This window comes from Macrotis lagotis, chromosome 2 (genome assembly GCF_037893015.1).
Source record: "Macrotis lagotis isolate mMagLag1 chromosome 2, bilby.v1.9.chrom.fasta, whole genome shotgun sequence".
In the NCBI taxonomy this organism is placed as follows: Eukaryota; Metazoa; Chordata; class Mammalia; order Peramelemorphia; family Peramelidae; genus Macrotis; species Macrotis lagotis.
In genome coordinates this window covers 104,380,680-104,394,635 of record NC_133659.1, presented here as the reverse complement: position 1 = coordinate 104,394,635, position 13,956 = coordinate 104,380,680, and the positions used below count along the sequence as shown (strand labels likewise).

Below are 13,956 nucleotides of genomic sequence, written 5' to 3'. Positions count from 1 at the left end.
TTATATACATGTTATTTCATTATATATTGTCTCATTTGATTTCCATGTTAAAGATGAGGAAACTGAGGCAGACTGTTGTTTAAGTAATTTGTCCTGAGTCCCAGAGTTAGTTTCAGGGGCTTTCTGATTTCATATCATTTAACTGCTTCTTTAGAGCATAGTGGGCTCTCTTTTCCTTTTACCACATGACAAGCTTACTTTCTTTTAGGGTATTACATGCCTCCAATGACATTTTTTATAATGCTTTTTTATGTGATCCTTGGTTGATGAAGTGTTGAAGCCTACTTAGAACCATCAGGCACTTTTTCATTGCCCTTTGGGTGATCCTCACTTGAATTGTATGGAAATTGTGCTATTCAGGACTACTCTCTTTAAATTCACTCTATCTTCCACCTAGACTAGACTATTAGATGTTTTCTGATCTCATCATACCTTGCCCAGCTCTAGATGTTTGTATGATATGTATGTCAGATGATAATAATATGTCAGAAATGGATTTCCTCCCTACTTTTGCACATTGACATTTTCCCTTTCTTTTCCCAGTCTGGTTTGGGGCAGCTAGATGGCGTAGTGGAGAGAGTGTTGTGCCTAGAATCAGGAAGACACATCTTCCTGTCTTCAAATCTGGCCTCAGACAAGTACTAGCTATGTGATCCTGGGCAAGTCACTTCATCCTCTTTGCCTCATTTTCCTTATCTGTAAAGTGAGCTGGAGAAGAAAATGGCAAACCACTCCAGTATCTCTGCCAAGAAAACCACAAATGGGGTCATGAAAAGACAGATACAACAGTATGAGGCTGTCATCAGACCTAGTTCAGGTGCCACTTGCTTCATGAAACTATACTCTGATTCTCTCCAGCTAGCAGTGTTTCCTCCCTCCCTCTCCAATCTCTCATAATTATCCCTTATATGATTCTATACACAAGACCCTTCTAACTTATAATTAATAATGTTTATGTCCCTCTACCAAATTGCACCACAGGCTTCTTGAGAGCAGGGACTCACCTGATTCATCTTTGTCTCACTAGAATTATGTTTTACTTATAGTAGGTAATCAGCAAATAATTAGTGAATTAATGAAAAAGAAGAGGAAGGCCTGGGGCATGGTGCCATTGGGGGATAAGGGGGAAACTGAGGAACTGGGGCTCTTTGGGGAAATGAAATTTTTTTTAGGTTTTTGCAAGGCAAATGGGATTAAGTGGCTTGTCCAAGGCCACACAGCTAGGTAATTATTAAGTGTCTGAGACCGGAGTTGAACCCAGGTACTCCTGACTCCAAGACCGGTGCTTTATCCACTATGCCACCTAGCTGCCCCTTAAAAATGTTTTTTTAAATGAGAGAATAGTATGTGAAAATACAGCAACCCTGTATACCAATGCATATTATATTCCAATACAGGAAAATACTCCTTAAAGTCCCATTTTCCTCAAAAAATGTAGAGTTAGGATGAAATATATTGATATATATATATGTAAATATGTATGAAAAGACAATGGTTCTAGTCCTGTCTTCATATTGGGGATTCCCCTTCTTCCTCCATGAAGTTTGTTGGGAATTCCCCTCTCACCAGGTGTTTTGTCTTTCTTCCTATCCAAGGACCTCGAAGGCTTCAGAGGACAACAAACACAAACCCTATCACATGCAAGGAGTGTTGGGTAGATAAAGGAGATAAATGTGAGGAAGTGCTTGGAAATCCTCCCTGAAGGGGAGGTACCCTGGCAACAAGGCACTTCCTAATCTGAACACCCCAAAGAGCTTGTCTTTTTTCCAATGTCTAAAGAATTTGTGGGGGGGGCTTTCGTATGATCCCAAATAAATGGAGTTCTGGAAGGGAAAAGTTAGTGGAAATCTGGGGTTTTCTGCCTGAGTATCAGTAGCAGGATCTCCTCCGGGTCCACTTCTCAGCCTCTCCTCCCCTCCTTCCCTCCTCCTCCTCCTCCCCTGGGCTGGATGGGAGGGTGGAGAGGAGAGGGTGGAGAGAGGTCAGGGCGGTGGGATCTGGGCTCCTCCCTTCGGCTCTCTTCAGGCTCAGTGACTTGGCCCCGGCCAGGAGATTGGGAGCCTGTCAAGGGTCTCCGCGCGACTGAGGCTGGACTTGCTGGTGCAGTGCCCCTGGTTTCCGGGAGATGGCTCATTCCCTTTTTTCTCCTGTAGCTATTGTCCTGCCCATGGTTGCTGTACCCTGCTAGCCAGCTTGAGCTGCTCTTTGGGTCTCTCTCTGCATGCAGGGGCGGCCACCCCTTCTCCCTTGGCAGCCTCTCCCACTGCATCAGGGACCCTTCTTCAGGTCCTCATCGCCTTTGGATAGCGGTCTGGGGACCCGGTGGGCTGGAGAGGGGGAGAACGGAGGGAGGCTTGGGCTCGGGGACACCTGGAGGCTCGCGCACGGAGCAGCCAGGGGAGAGAGGCGGCGGCGGCGCCCCTGCCAGGCGGCAGCTGCCCGCCCCGGCCCGTCGGCGGCAGCCCGCGGCCGAGCCTACCCAGGTAAGCCTCAGCCAGCCTCGGGGGCGGAGAGGGACGGAGGCGGGGAGCCCCGGCCGGGCCGGGGGCCCTTCCCAACATGGAGGTGCAACAATGGGAAGAAGCGGCCGGGCTCCTGGACAGCAGCCTCAGCCCGGGATGCTGCGCGGGGAGCCGCGGGGGCCGGGCAGGTTGCGGGCGAGCCGGCCGGCCGGGGAGGAGGCGGAGGGGTGGACGGGGGTGGACAGGGGTGTGGGGGGCTCCCGGTCCCCCAACTGCGGGACCTCCCGAACCCACCCAAACCTCTGGGTTTTGTTTGCGTAAAAGATGGGGAAGAAATTGGGAACCCTGTCCCGAGGGGTGGCTGTTTTCTCTCCCGGTGGGGGAAAGTCAGTGTCCAGTCCCGGGAAGGACAAGAATTTTTATTACTTTTTTTTGGGGGGGGGTAAGGGAGGGTGAAGCCTGACTTCTACCTTATAAGGGCGCCGCAGCAGCACCCTTCCAGGAAGAGGGGGAAGAGCGCATGTGGAAGGGAGAGAGCCCGAGAGCCCTAATAAGCTTGAGTTGCTAGGCTGGATGGGAAAGTGGCCCCTTTGGCCCCCGGCCAGGCCTGGGCTCTTCTTTCCAGCTTCTCCTAGGGGTGGTTTGGGTGCTTGGGAGGAACCGCAGTGGAGAGCCAGCAGTGGAAAAGCGTGGCTGAAGCGGGGTGGGGTGGGGAGACCGGGGGCTTGGCAAGATCCCTGGATGTGGGAAGAGTTAGTTACCAAAGGCATCACGGTTAGTTTGTGCAAACACAGTCGGGGTGCCAGGTCAGGGAGCTCCCTCGCTGCGAGGAAACCTTCCTCCTTTCATTCCTCCGCTTCCCCCTCCTCCCACTTTGGGGCTTTCATTGCATTCCCCTCCTCAGCCCCACCAGCCCTGCCTGGGATGGAATCTCCATTGTCCCTGGCTGAAGTATTTTCTTTTCCCCAACTCTGCCTGGGAATTCTGGGCTTTGGGTTGCAACCCTTGTGGCAGGAGATTTTTTTTCCCCCCAGAATTAGGGCCCTTGATGCTTCCCTGTCCCCTTGTTTCCCTCCCTCCTTAAACTCCCTGATCTGCTAGAAGGTAGCTAAGCTAGCTCTGGAAATCTGTAGGCTTTTCACCCCGATCAGCCCTTGACCAAGATCTTTTTGCCTTCTTGCTCTGTTAGACCTTGGAGTGAGAGCTGGAGAAATAGGCCTGGAAAGTGGTAACTGGGCCCAAAATACTGCCTCCACTCCCACCCCCAGCACACACCTCCAGCCAATGATCACAAAGTAGAGATGAAGAGGTACCAAACCTTCCAAATATTTAGCCCCTTTGGAACCTGGCCTTCCCATTCTTGGTAATATTCATGGAAAAATTAAAGGAAGGCAAATTTTATAGCTTTGCCAGGCAGCCAAAGTCTGAAGAGGCTGCAGCTCTGGATTCTTTCTGGTCTGGAATAGAACACCAGGGCTGTCATTGGTTTTCCTTTGGCCTTTAGGTGAGCCTGAGATTGATTTTTCATGACTCTCCTTATGCTGCTGAGGGTGTATGTCTGACCCAATCTTTGCCTGAGTCCTCCGCTCATTCCAGATGGGCATTTGTCCATGGTGGGAATTACCACAGCTGGGAATTACCACTAAAGGCTGATTTTATGGAGGGCCTAGAAAGGCTGCTTCAGGACAAGGCTATACTGCTGGCGCACTCCTTCTGCTGGGAGCTCATCATCCTTGGCTGTGACTGGTCTTTGCCATTGCATAGACAGATTCTTCCATTTGTCTTGGGAGAGAAATTGAGAACTGCGTCTAATGTGGCACACACCCACATGTATATTCAGTGAAGCCCCCTCTGTTTGGCATAGTGCTTTGCAGATCTCTGATGCAGACAGTCTCCCCAGGAGAAACCTGCAGTGCATCAGTCCTGTACAGGACCAGGAAGGAAAGAGAAATTATAGTGGGAGAACAGGGAACAAAAGAGAACTCATTAGATCATTAGAACCTTGTTTCATCTCCTGCCCTTCCTCATGTAGCCCCTTTGATTTTTTTTCTAGCTCTGAAACTAGGATCCTGTGGGTGACCTGGGCAAGATCTTTGCTATGGAGGGAAAGGAGAGGAGTAGGGTTGCTTCTTAGAGCTAGTGGGATGCTGAATATGCCACAGAAGGAGAAGTGATGTAGAAACACCTGGTACTATTCCTCCCTGGTAGTTGGTCAAGCAAATGAAAACAGGTGACTCTAGGCCTGGATGGAGGGGATGGAGGTGCCCTAATTATCATCCTCATTTTACAGATGAGGAAATAGAGGCTGACAGAGGTTAAGTAACTTAACCAGGGTCTGAAGCAGGATTTGAACTCAAGTCTTCCTGACTTGTAGTCTCTTACTAGATCCATTTTGCCACATAGGATCTAGGCTAAGTTGCCCCACTCAAATGGGGCATGTCTACTTTTATTTTTATTTTTTGCAAGGCAATGCTAGGTAATTATTAAGTGTCTGAGACCGGATTTAACCCAGGTACTCCTGACTCCAGGGCCGGTGCTTTATCCACTGCACCACCTAGCCACCCCGCATGCCTACTTTTTAAAAAGAAATTAGTTGCATTTCTAATGTTTAGCAGGGGCTTAATAAGTGTCTATTGTATTATTGAATGCTCATTACATGCCAACATCTTTGGTAAGTTCTGGAAAGATAAGATCAAAATGTTTTCTGCTCTCAAGGAGTTTATATTCAACTAGGGGTTACATTGTGTACCCAGATAATAACCATAAGGTGATTTGAGGAAGATAATGTTAACTAGTGGAGATATCAGGGAAGACCTTAAGGAAGTGGTGGCCCCAGTGAAAATCCTTGAAGGAAGGCAAGGATTCTGAAATCATTTGTATTCAATGAGATAGACCAAGATGGTAAGCTCAGGATCAGAAACCAAACCTAGTAAACTTGATTTATACCATATCCAGTATCATAGTTTTAGATTAACATCCTAAAATGGCTAATTGTCTATTATTCAGGAACAGACAAGCCTTCCAGTGAATCAATGAAGTCCTTGACTTTCCAGCCCTGAAGTGCAAGGAAAGGAGGAGAAATTAAAATCTAAGCATTTTATCCCTTCTGAGCAACTCTGGTAAGAGATTTGTTTGGGGAGTGGTGGATTGGAATTCTAAAAGGAGGTTTGGGGATTATTTAAACATCCTCTATTACTCTAGAGGCTGTGTCACTCCCTGCTTTTTTCTCAGTCATTCCTTATAACAAATAATTTTTATTAAAAAAAGATTAAAAATAACTCAGGAAAACTAACCAACATTTAAATTATAATATATGAGGTTAGAGCTAGACACAAGGAAGAACTTACTGATAGTGATGGTTATTTTATACTGCTCCATTAAATATTTTTTAAAGACTTTCTTTGTGTCCACTGTGGTGGGGGATGATAAGTTCTGTCCTCAAGATGTGGGAAAGGAGATGTGAACCAGTTACTATTGTATGAGAAAATGCCTAACTGCTATAGGAAAGGAACACACCAGACCTTAGTGATTCTAAAATAATAATCATGATAATGATTATTTATATATCAGTGTCTCAGACACTAAATGTTAACAATTGTTGTTACATTAATCATTACAAGAATCCTGGAAAGTAGATGCCAGTATTATTTACATTTTATAGATGAAGAAATTAAGGAAAACAGAAATTAAATGACTTGCCCAGAGTCACACAGATTGTAAGTGTCTGAGACCAATTTTGAACTTTAGTCTTCTTGACTCCAGATACAGCCTGGTGCTCTAACTATGCATCACTCAGCTACTTAAATAAAAGAGCTCACATCTAAGCAGGAGGATCAGGGGGGTCTCCATGGAGAAGGTGATAAAGAGCTCAAGTTCAAGGCTGGCATAATAGAAAATATACTAGCTTTAGACTCAGGGGATCTAGGTGTTTAGTCTGACTGTTCTACCAAGGAGAAGCCAGTTGATCTAATCTTTCTGGGTTTTAGTTTTCCCCATCTGTAAAATCAGGCAGTGGGCTATTGGATCACTAAGGTGACTTTCAGTTCTTAATCCTATGGAATGGATAGGTTTTAACAGGTAAAGATAATTAGTGGAGAACACTTCAGGCAGAGGAAACTGCATGAAGAAAGGCATGGAGGTAGGAAAATACAGGTTATTTTTCAGGGTAGGCAAATAATTCATTGACTAGAACAGAGGAAGAACAGTATGAAATGAAATTGGAAAGCTAGATTGTAGTCAGATGGCGGAGGACCTTGAATGCCAGGCTAAGGCATCTGGACTAATTTCTGAACAAATAAGAACTATTAAAAGTTATCCAGCAAGGAAAGGACTGACACATTTGAAGCCTTGCTTTAGGAGGACTATTTTGGCATATTGATTTGTAGGATGGTCAGGGAAACCTGGTAGAAGTCATTACCAGTGCTCAAACAAGAGTCAGCAAGGGCCTAAATTGGGTTAGTAGAAGTGGGCATATTAAACAGGTGATTGATTTAAGAGCTATTAAGACCAGAATAATAATATCTGACTTTCATCATATAGTGTTTTGCAGGTCATGGAAATATACATGAAATAGTTACTTTAGATAAAATATACACATATGTTAAAATATGTGAAATGTATATATTATTCATTATACATGTTGTAAACATTGTATGGAAAATATACATCACATACAACATACACATGTTATAAATGTGTGAATTATATATGCACTCAACACATTGGCTAAAATATTCATGTTAAATATATATATATCACATCCAACATGCACATATGCTATACATATGTGGAAATATAAGCATTCACATATATTATAAATATATGTGAAATATATACCTTATATAACACATACAATATATAAACATGCGTTATATTATATAATGCATCAGGAGTGTGTATGATTAATGGATGAGAAAGCTAAAGCTGAGAGAAGTGAGTGATTGGTCCAAGGTCACTCAGCTACTAAATTTCAGAAGCAGCACTAGTTTGTCAAAAAAAAGAACAAGAGTTTTCTGTTTACCAGTTCAATATTTCTTTCCTCCAAACAGCTGCAATTAAGGTTTCTGAAACATGATCCCTAGAGATCTTTAAGAATAGAAGAAAAAAAAAAGGCTAGTTTTTGTCCTTCCTGGAAAGGAAAAGTTGGTTGCTTTGGGTTCTCTTCTGGTCCTGCCCTTTAATAATGAACCTAGGCAGATCTTTGGTCCTCAAATTAAAGGTCAGACTAGATGACTTCTAAGGTAGCTTGTAGCCCTGAATCTAAAATCCTTCAAGCTTTAATACCCTTCAAAGCAAGAAACTTTCTAGAACTTTTTAGTTCTAGAGACTTTGTGATATTGTAGAAAACCTACTAAAAGTGGAATTAGGAGAGCCAGGTTCAAATCTAATAGTTGGTAATTGTATGACTTTGGGGAAAGTCACTCTGAACCTTAGCCTGATGGGTAGGTCAGGGGTACATTTCAAACTGTACTTTAGTAAAGGGTCATGTGGATGAGGAGAGACTTCTGTTCTCTTAGCGTTGCCACATAATAAGTGCTTGACTGACCTGCTTCTCAGGATTATGAGGAAAATACATTGGCAGAGCATTGCATGAATGTGAGCAAGAGTGGCTCTGATAGCAACAACAATTCTCCATTCTATGGGTTCTTCCCCAAAGAGGAAGTAAGTTGTCCTTGGCCTTGTACTTAGTTGTGATAAAGGTTGTTATTATTCATCCTTTAGTTGTTATTGTTTGTTTTTTGCATGGCAATCAGGTTTAAGTGACAAGCTCAGGGTCACACAGGTAGTCTGACACATGATTTGAATTCCGGTCCTCTTGACTGCAGGGCCCTGGTTCTTCATTTTTGAAGAGGATCAATGATATCTATCCCAGGGTGATATCTTGTCTTGGAATGCCCCCTGAAAAGTTCTAATTGAATTTTTTTTCAATGTTGGTTCCTGCCAATGATCTTGTTTGTGACTATAAACATAGTCACACATCCACACTCTTAAACTATCTCCCACATGTGTTGCTAACTGACATTTTTAATCCATACCCCACTGACTGCCAAACCTCAAAGGGGAGAGAATATTATCAATCCAATCAAGAAGGATCTAAGTCACACCTACTAAGGTCTCTCTAAGTCTGAAGTTCTTACCCTTTGGCAGTCACAGATAGAGTGAGGGTTCCCTGTGGGGTATATGTCTCTATAATGGAAGCAGAAGGAGATGGAAGGTGAGGGGGTGGCATGGTCCTTGTCTTCAGGAAACTGTTATTAGAAGATAGAAACATGGAGTGGCATTATACTGAAGATAATTAAAAGGTGGGTTTAAAGTAATCAGTATAGTGCTTTGGATCCCCAAAGATTGAGTGGGTTTAAAACTGACCTTGATGAAGGTCACTTCATCACTGAGCCCTTGTTGATCATGATTACAATGAAGTGGGTTAGAGTAAATAGCTTTTTTGGTCCCTTTCTACTTGCATTCTATAATCCTGTGTTGTATAAATATCAGATTGCTCTAAAAACTTCTAAGTCTATCTTGAATTTAATTGCAAGGAAGATCATCTCAAGAAGTAACCTAGATAAGGATTCCTGTTCCCAGGGATCACTATCAGCATAGGATTTTTTTTGTTTTAGGTTTTTGCAAGGCAAAAGGGGTTGAGTGGCTTGCCCAAGGCCACACAACTAGGTAATTATTAAGTGTCTGAGACCAGATTTGAACCCAGGTACTTCTGATTCCAGGGCCTGTGCTTTATCCACTACGCCACCTAGCTGCCCCCAGCATAGGATTCTTTAGCAGCAAGAATATAGCATTGAAGTATTGAGGAGACATGAATAATAAAAATAAAGGAAGTTGAAAAAATGACACTGTTCATGGAAGATGATGCTTAATCTGAGACTGGAACAGAAGGGGGTCAGGGTATTGCCAATACTGACAGTAGTCTATGGGAAGGTTAGGAAAAAGCCAGTTCATATACAGGGGGCTGTGAATGGTTTTATTGGTTTTGTAACTAAGACCATGAGGCAGTCTGTAAGGGGGAGATGGTGATAATTAAATGAAAGATGCTGTGGATAGAGAAAATTGGAAGCTTGTGATAGAAGGTTCCCCAGTGGTTGAACTGGAAAGGATGTTAGAGGTCACTCAGTTTAATTCTTATTTTTCAGATGGGAAAAGAAAGGGAAGTGATTGACCTGAGGTTGCATAATTAGTTTATGGTCTTTCTCCAAGTTCAATGCTCTTTTCTATCAGTGACCTCCATTGAGATACTTTGGTCCAGTGCTGCCTAGCTTACCCTTTCTGCCTTAACTAGTCTTTACTTCTAATGCCTCTGAGGCATTAGTTTGGTATAACTCCATAAGTGTACTGGAAGGGCTCTGATTCTCACTGTCCTTGGGGGTAGGGTGGAGAGGGTCAGAGTTATGCAGAGATCCCTCCCTGGAGGCCAGGAATGAGAGTAGATTCTTCCCTCATCCCTGGATTTTGCAGCCTGTCCTGAACTGACCCTAGGGCAGGATATCCTTTCAGTCAGGGTTGCAGGAAAAGTGGAGGCTCCTTCTTGGGGAACTGTGGGTCTGGTCATGAGTGTAAGCAAGAGCCAGTCTGGGTTAAGAATTGTACCCTCTGGTTGTTGGTCTCTGGGGTGGGTGAGCTCCTGAGTTGAATCCTCTCCTCTGCACCTTCTCCAAGCATTCCTACAGAACTCTTTGAAGGCAGGGAACCCAAGAACTGGATTGTGACTACACTAGGGAGTGGCCTAGGAAGGAAAAAGGGTGGGGGGAGGTTGCTAGGTCCTTTCTTCTGTGTCCTGTAACTGTAATACTGGGTGGAGTAATGGGGCAGGCTATCCGGTTACGTTTATTGACTAGATTGCTCTTAAATGAATGTGGGTGTGACTTTTGGAACCTCAGAAGTCTATCCTCTCAAGGGTTCTTCCCTTGTGACCCCTGAAATTCTCACCTTTAGAGATTTATTCCTTTGGAATAAATTATTCCTATTTCCAGTTCCAGGACCTTCTATGAAATTTAAAAAATTAAATACCTCTGGAAAAGGACTGTGTATGGATGTGTGTGTGTGTGTTTGGACTATGCATGTGTATGCATATATATGATGGTGCATGGATGGATGTGTGTGTGTGGTGTGTGTGTGTGTGTGTATGTATGTGTTTCCCCAGAGGACTCTCCAGCCTTGGGAAGAGAGGATGAGGAAATAAAGTCCGAGGTGCTTCTGACCCAGACTGGGAGTGGGGAGTGGGGGCAGGGCCATGGCCAGCACAGTGTTCCCACGGATGGATGGCTGAGCCATTTTCTGCTTGGGTTCCTTGGCCCCTCCTTCATCGGAGCAGGTGGCCTGGCTTCCACACAGCCTATCCCCGGCCCGCTGGCTCCAGCCCCCCTTAGCACCCAGCCCCCCCAACCTCTTTCCCATTACTTTATTACTACCATATGGGGTGACTGCTGGCCCCTCCCTCTCACTTGATGCCCTGCCTGCTGTGAGAGGATCATTTGGGGACCAATTCCCTAGGCCCTTCTCACCCCAGGGCTTTAATCCATCTGTGCATGAAGGGATGGGGAAATGGGGAGGAGAGAAGAGGAAAAAGAAATGGGGAGGGGTGCTGTGCTTTTTCCCTGTTTCCTCAGTCCTCTTCCCAAGGTGTTGAATCCTATCAGCCCTGTTGTCATATTGGAGCTCAGCAGCAAGAGAGGAGAATGGACAGAGCCGTGGTGACTTAGAGGGTCTGGGGTCTGCCACAGCAGCCTTGCTTCAATGTGACTTCTTTTTACCTCCTTGGCCTTTGGTTTGCCCTTCATGATCCATGGAGGAAAGTGGGGGTGGGGTGAGGTGGAAGTCTTCCCTATGATGAAGAGAACAAGAGAGGGAATATAGCATAATTACCCAATATAACATTAGAATTTAATGCATTAGAGGTGGGGAGTCAGAAACTGATCCTAGACAAAATATTTGTTTATTTCTATGGATATTTTCATCAACACTTTTCAATGTCTCTAAAGAGTTTACATTGATATTTGCTCTCTCTCTTGTTTTTCCTCTTCTCTGTCTTTCTCTCTGCCTCTCTGGCTTTCTCTCTTTCTCTTCTTGCTCTTCTCTTTTTCCTCTCCTCTCTCTCTCTCTCTCTCTCTCTCTCTCTCTCTCTCTCTCTCTCTCTCTCATTCTTTGTCTCTATTTCTTATCCTCTCCCCCCCTTTGTTTTCTCTCTGTGTTCTTTTCCTCTTTCCCTCTCTCTCCCCTTCTCAAGCTCTGACAAAAGACAGAGTAGTAGCTATGTTGAGTTTAATGCCTTTCTTCATCATCCTCCTCCTTCCTGAAGAAATAGGTGGGTTAGCATGAGATTTCAGCCTGGGAGGAATCTTGGGGTATAGGACTTGGTCTGATACCCTGCTTTTGGTGCTCTTTCCTCATTTTCCCATCTGATGAGTCCTCAGACAGGATAGAGATATGGTAGCCACCAGGACCATCACTCTTGTACAGCTCATGAAGGAGAGGTCATCTCACTCCTGGTGCTGAGAAAAGTGTGGGCAGGAGCTAGGAAGGCTTGATTTGAGGTGATGGTAAGAGTGGTGAGGAGAAAGGGAAAGAGGAAAAAATCTGTCAGTTTGGCATTGTAGAGGAGATGGTTGATGAAGATTAGAGGAAAGGAGGATGGTTAGAGGGGGTACAAAATTGTCTACTGGAATTGGCATCTCTTCCCCAGGCCCATTTCTCCATTGAGCCCTTCTACTTGGAGGTTTCTTCCTCCCTCCTATGATTTATAGTCTCTGGAAACCTAGAATTTCTACATTTTTGGTGGGATTTGGAAGGGGAAAGCACTGTGGTTCAAAGGAGAGGACACCTACTAAATCACCAGGTTGGAAGACTGACAGATCATGATGGGCACCACCTTCCTCACTGGCAATCTCTCTCCCTTAACTGCCTTTTATTCTGCCCTCTGAGAGCCTAAGCAGGTGGGGAGGGGGAAAGGGGGTCAGGTCTTGAGTTACCAGGCCAATGCTTCTGGAAGGAACTGCAGACTTGACACCAGAGAGTGCAAAGCAGGGGTTGGGTTTTGAACATTGGGAGGTGTCGGTCAGACAGAAACCTGACGTAGCTGTATTGGGTCCTGGGAGACAGCCCAGGCTTATAACTTTCTACCTCTTGCCAAGACTTCTCGTCTCTGCCAGTGGTTCCATTCAGCAATCTGGTCCTGGCCCCAGATCTAAAGTATTGGCTGGAGGAGGGAGTTTTCCATTTCCACCCACCCTCACTCCTCATACTGCCTCTGCTCCTAAAACTAACTAGTCCTTGCGTTCAACAGTCTGAAAGGAAGGATGGCCTATCCGATCCAAAGTTATACTATTTCAGGCTGTGCATACAGATAGCAATGCTAACTATATAGGTTGACAGATAGTAACAGGTTTAGTAGAAAAGACTTCTGGGTTCCATTGGATCCCAAAGTGAATCCAGAGATGACCTGAGAAAAGAAAGTAGACATCACTTTCATTAACCTAGGAGTCATTTCTATTTTGCTAGACACCAACAAGGTTCCTATTAGGTCATTGCGAGAACTGAAAATAAGGCAGATTTTATTTTAATTAACTTTTTTTCCCCTTCACACCAGTCTCTGACATCTTGACATTACCCTTTTCTTGTAGAGAATCTGGGAAGAATATGTGATAAAAGGCATTGTGTCCCAGTCTAATCTAGGGAGAAAACCTCGTTCTACAACAATGATTTTTAAAAATTCATTAGGAAAATCACTAAGGGACAAAATCCCTAAAATCTGGGGATCTTACACTCTGTACATGTAATTCTTTTGTTATTTTTATTTTTTGTTTTTAAACACCCCTTTCCAGATCCAAACCCCCAGGAGTCTACTTTCAATCCCGGGGATGGGGAGGAGGAAAAAATTACCATTCTGTATCTTTAGCTGGATGGCAGAAAAGAAGAACCAATTGAATTTTTGGTCTTATAATCATAGTAAGTTTTTGCAAGGCAAATGGGGTTAAGTGTCTTGCCCAAGGCCACTCAGTTAGGTAATTATTAAGTGTCTGAGGTTGGATTTGAACTCAAGTACTCCTGACTCCAGGGCCAGTGCTGCTCTATCCACTGCACCACCTAGCTACCCCTGTTCCATAGTTTTATTTTGTTTTATTTTTTATTTTTATTTTTTTAGGTTTTTTGCAAGGTAAGTGGGGTTAAGTGGCTTGCCCAAGGCCACACAGCTAGGCAATTATTAAGTGTCTGAGACCGGATTTAAACCCAGGTACTCCTGACTCCAGGGCTGGTGCTTTATCCACTGCACCATCTAGCCACCCCTGTTCCATAGAGTTTTAAAGGTCACAATACATTTTGCTAACAGCTGTGTCAATTTTTAAGAGATGATCCTGAAGGGTCAGTGACTTACCCAAGGTCACATAAACAGGACTCAAAACCAGATTCCCTTGAATTCAAGCTTACCTTTCTTTCCATTACTTCAGGAAGTTGCTCTAATATGATCCCATAATACTAGTAGAGAAAA

At 44.3% G+C, this 13,956-nt stretch overlaps 1 protein-coding gene across 2 annotated transcripts in view; it reads left to right on the top strand.

The window, feature by feature from the left end:
- Nucleotides 1–2,022: 2,022 nt before the first annotated feature.
- The window catches only part of PIK3C2B (phosphatidylinositol-4-phosphate 3-kinase catalytic subunit type 2 beta), a 75,483-nt gene continuing 63,549 nt past the window's right edge, over nt 2,023–13,956 (top strand). Inside the window, exons 1-2 of one of the 2 annotated variants that reach the window (XM_074222454.1) lie at nt 2,023–2,483; nt 5,469–5,581. The gene's annotated coding sequence lies outside the window, so the exon portion shown is untranslated. Of the gene's footprint in view, nt 2,484–3,218; nt 5,582–13,956 lie in introns of those variants that run through there. The other variant, XM_074222455.1, reaches the window with a different exon arrangement.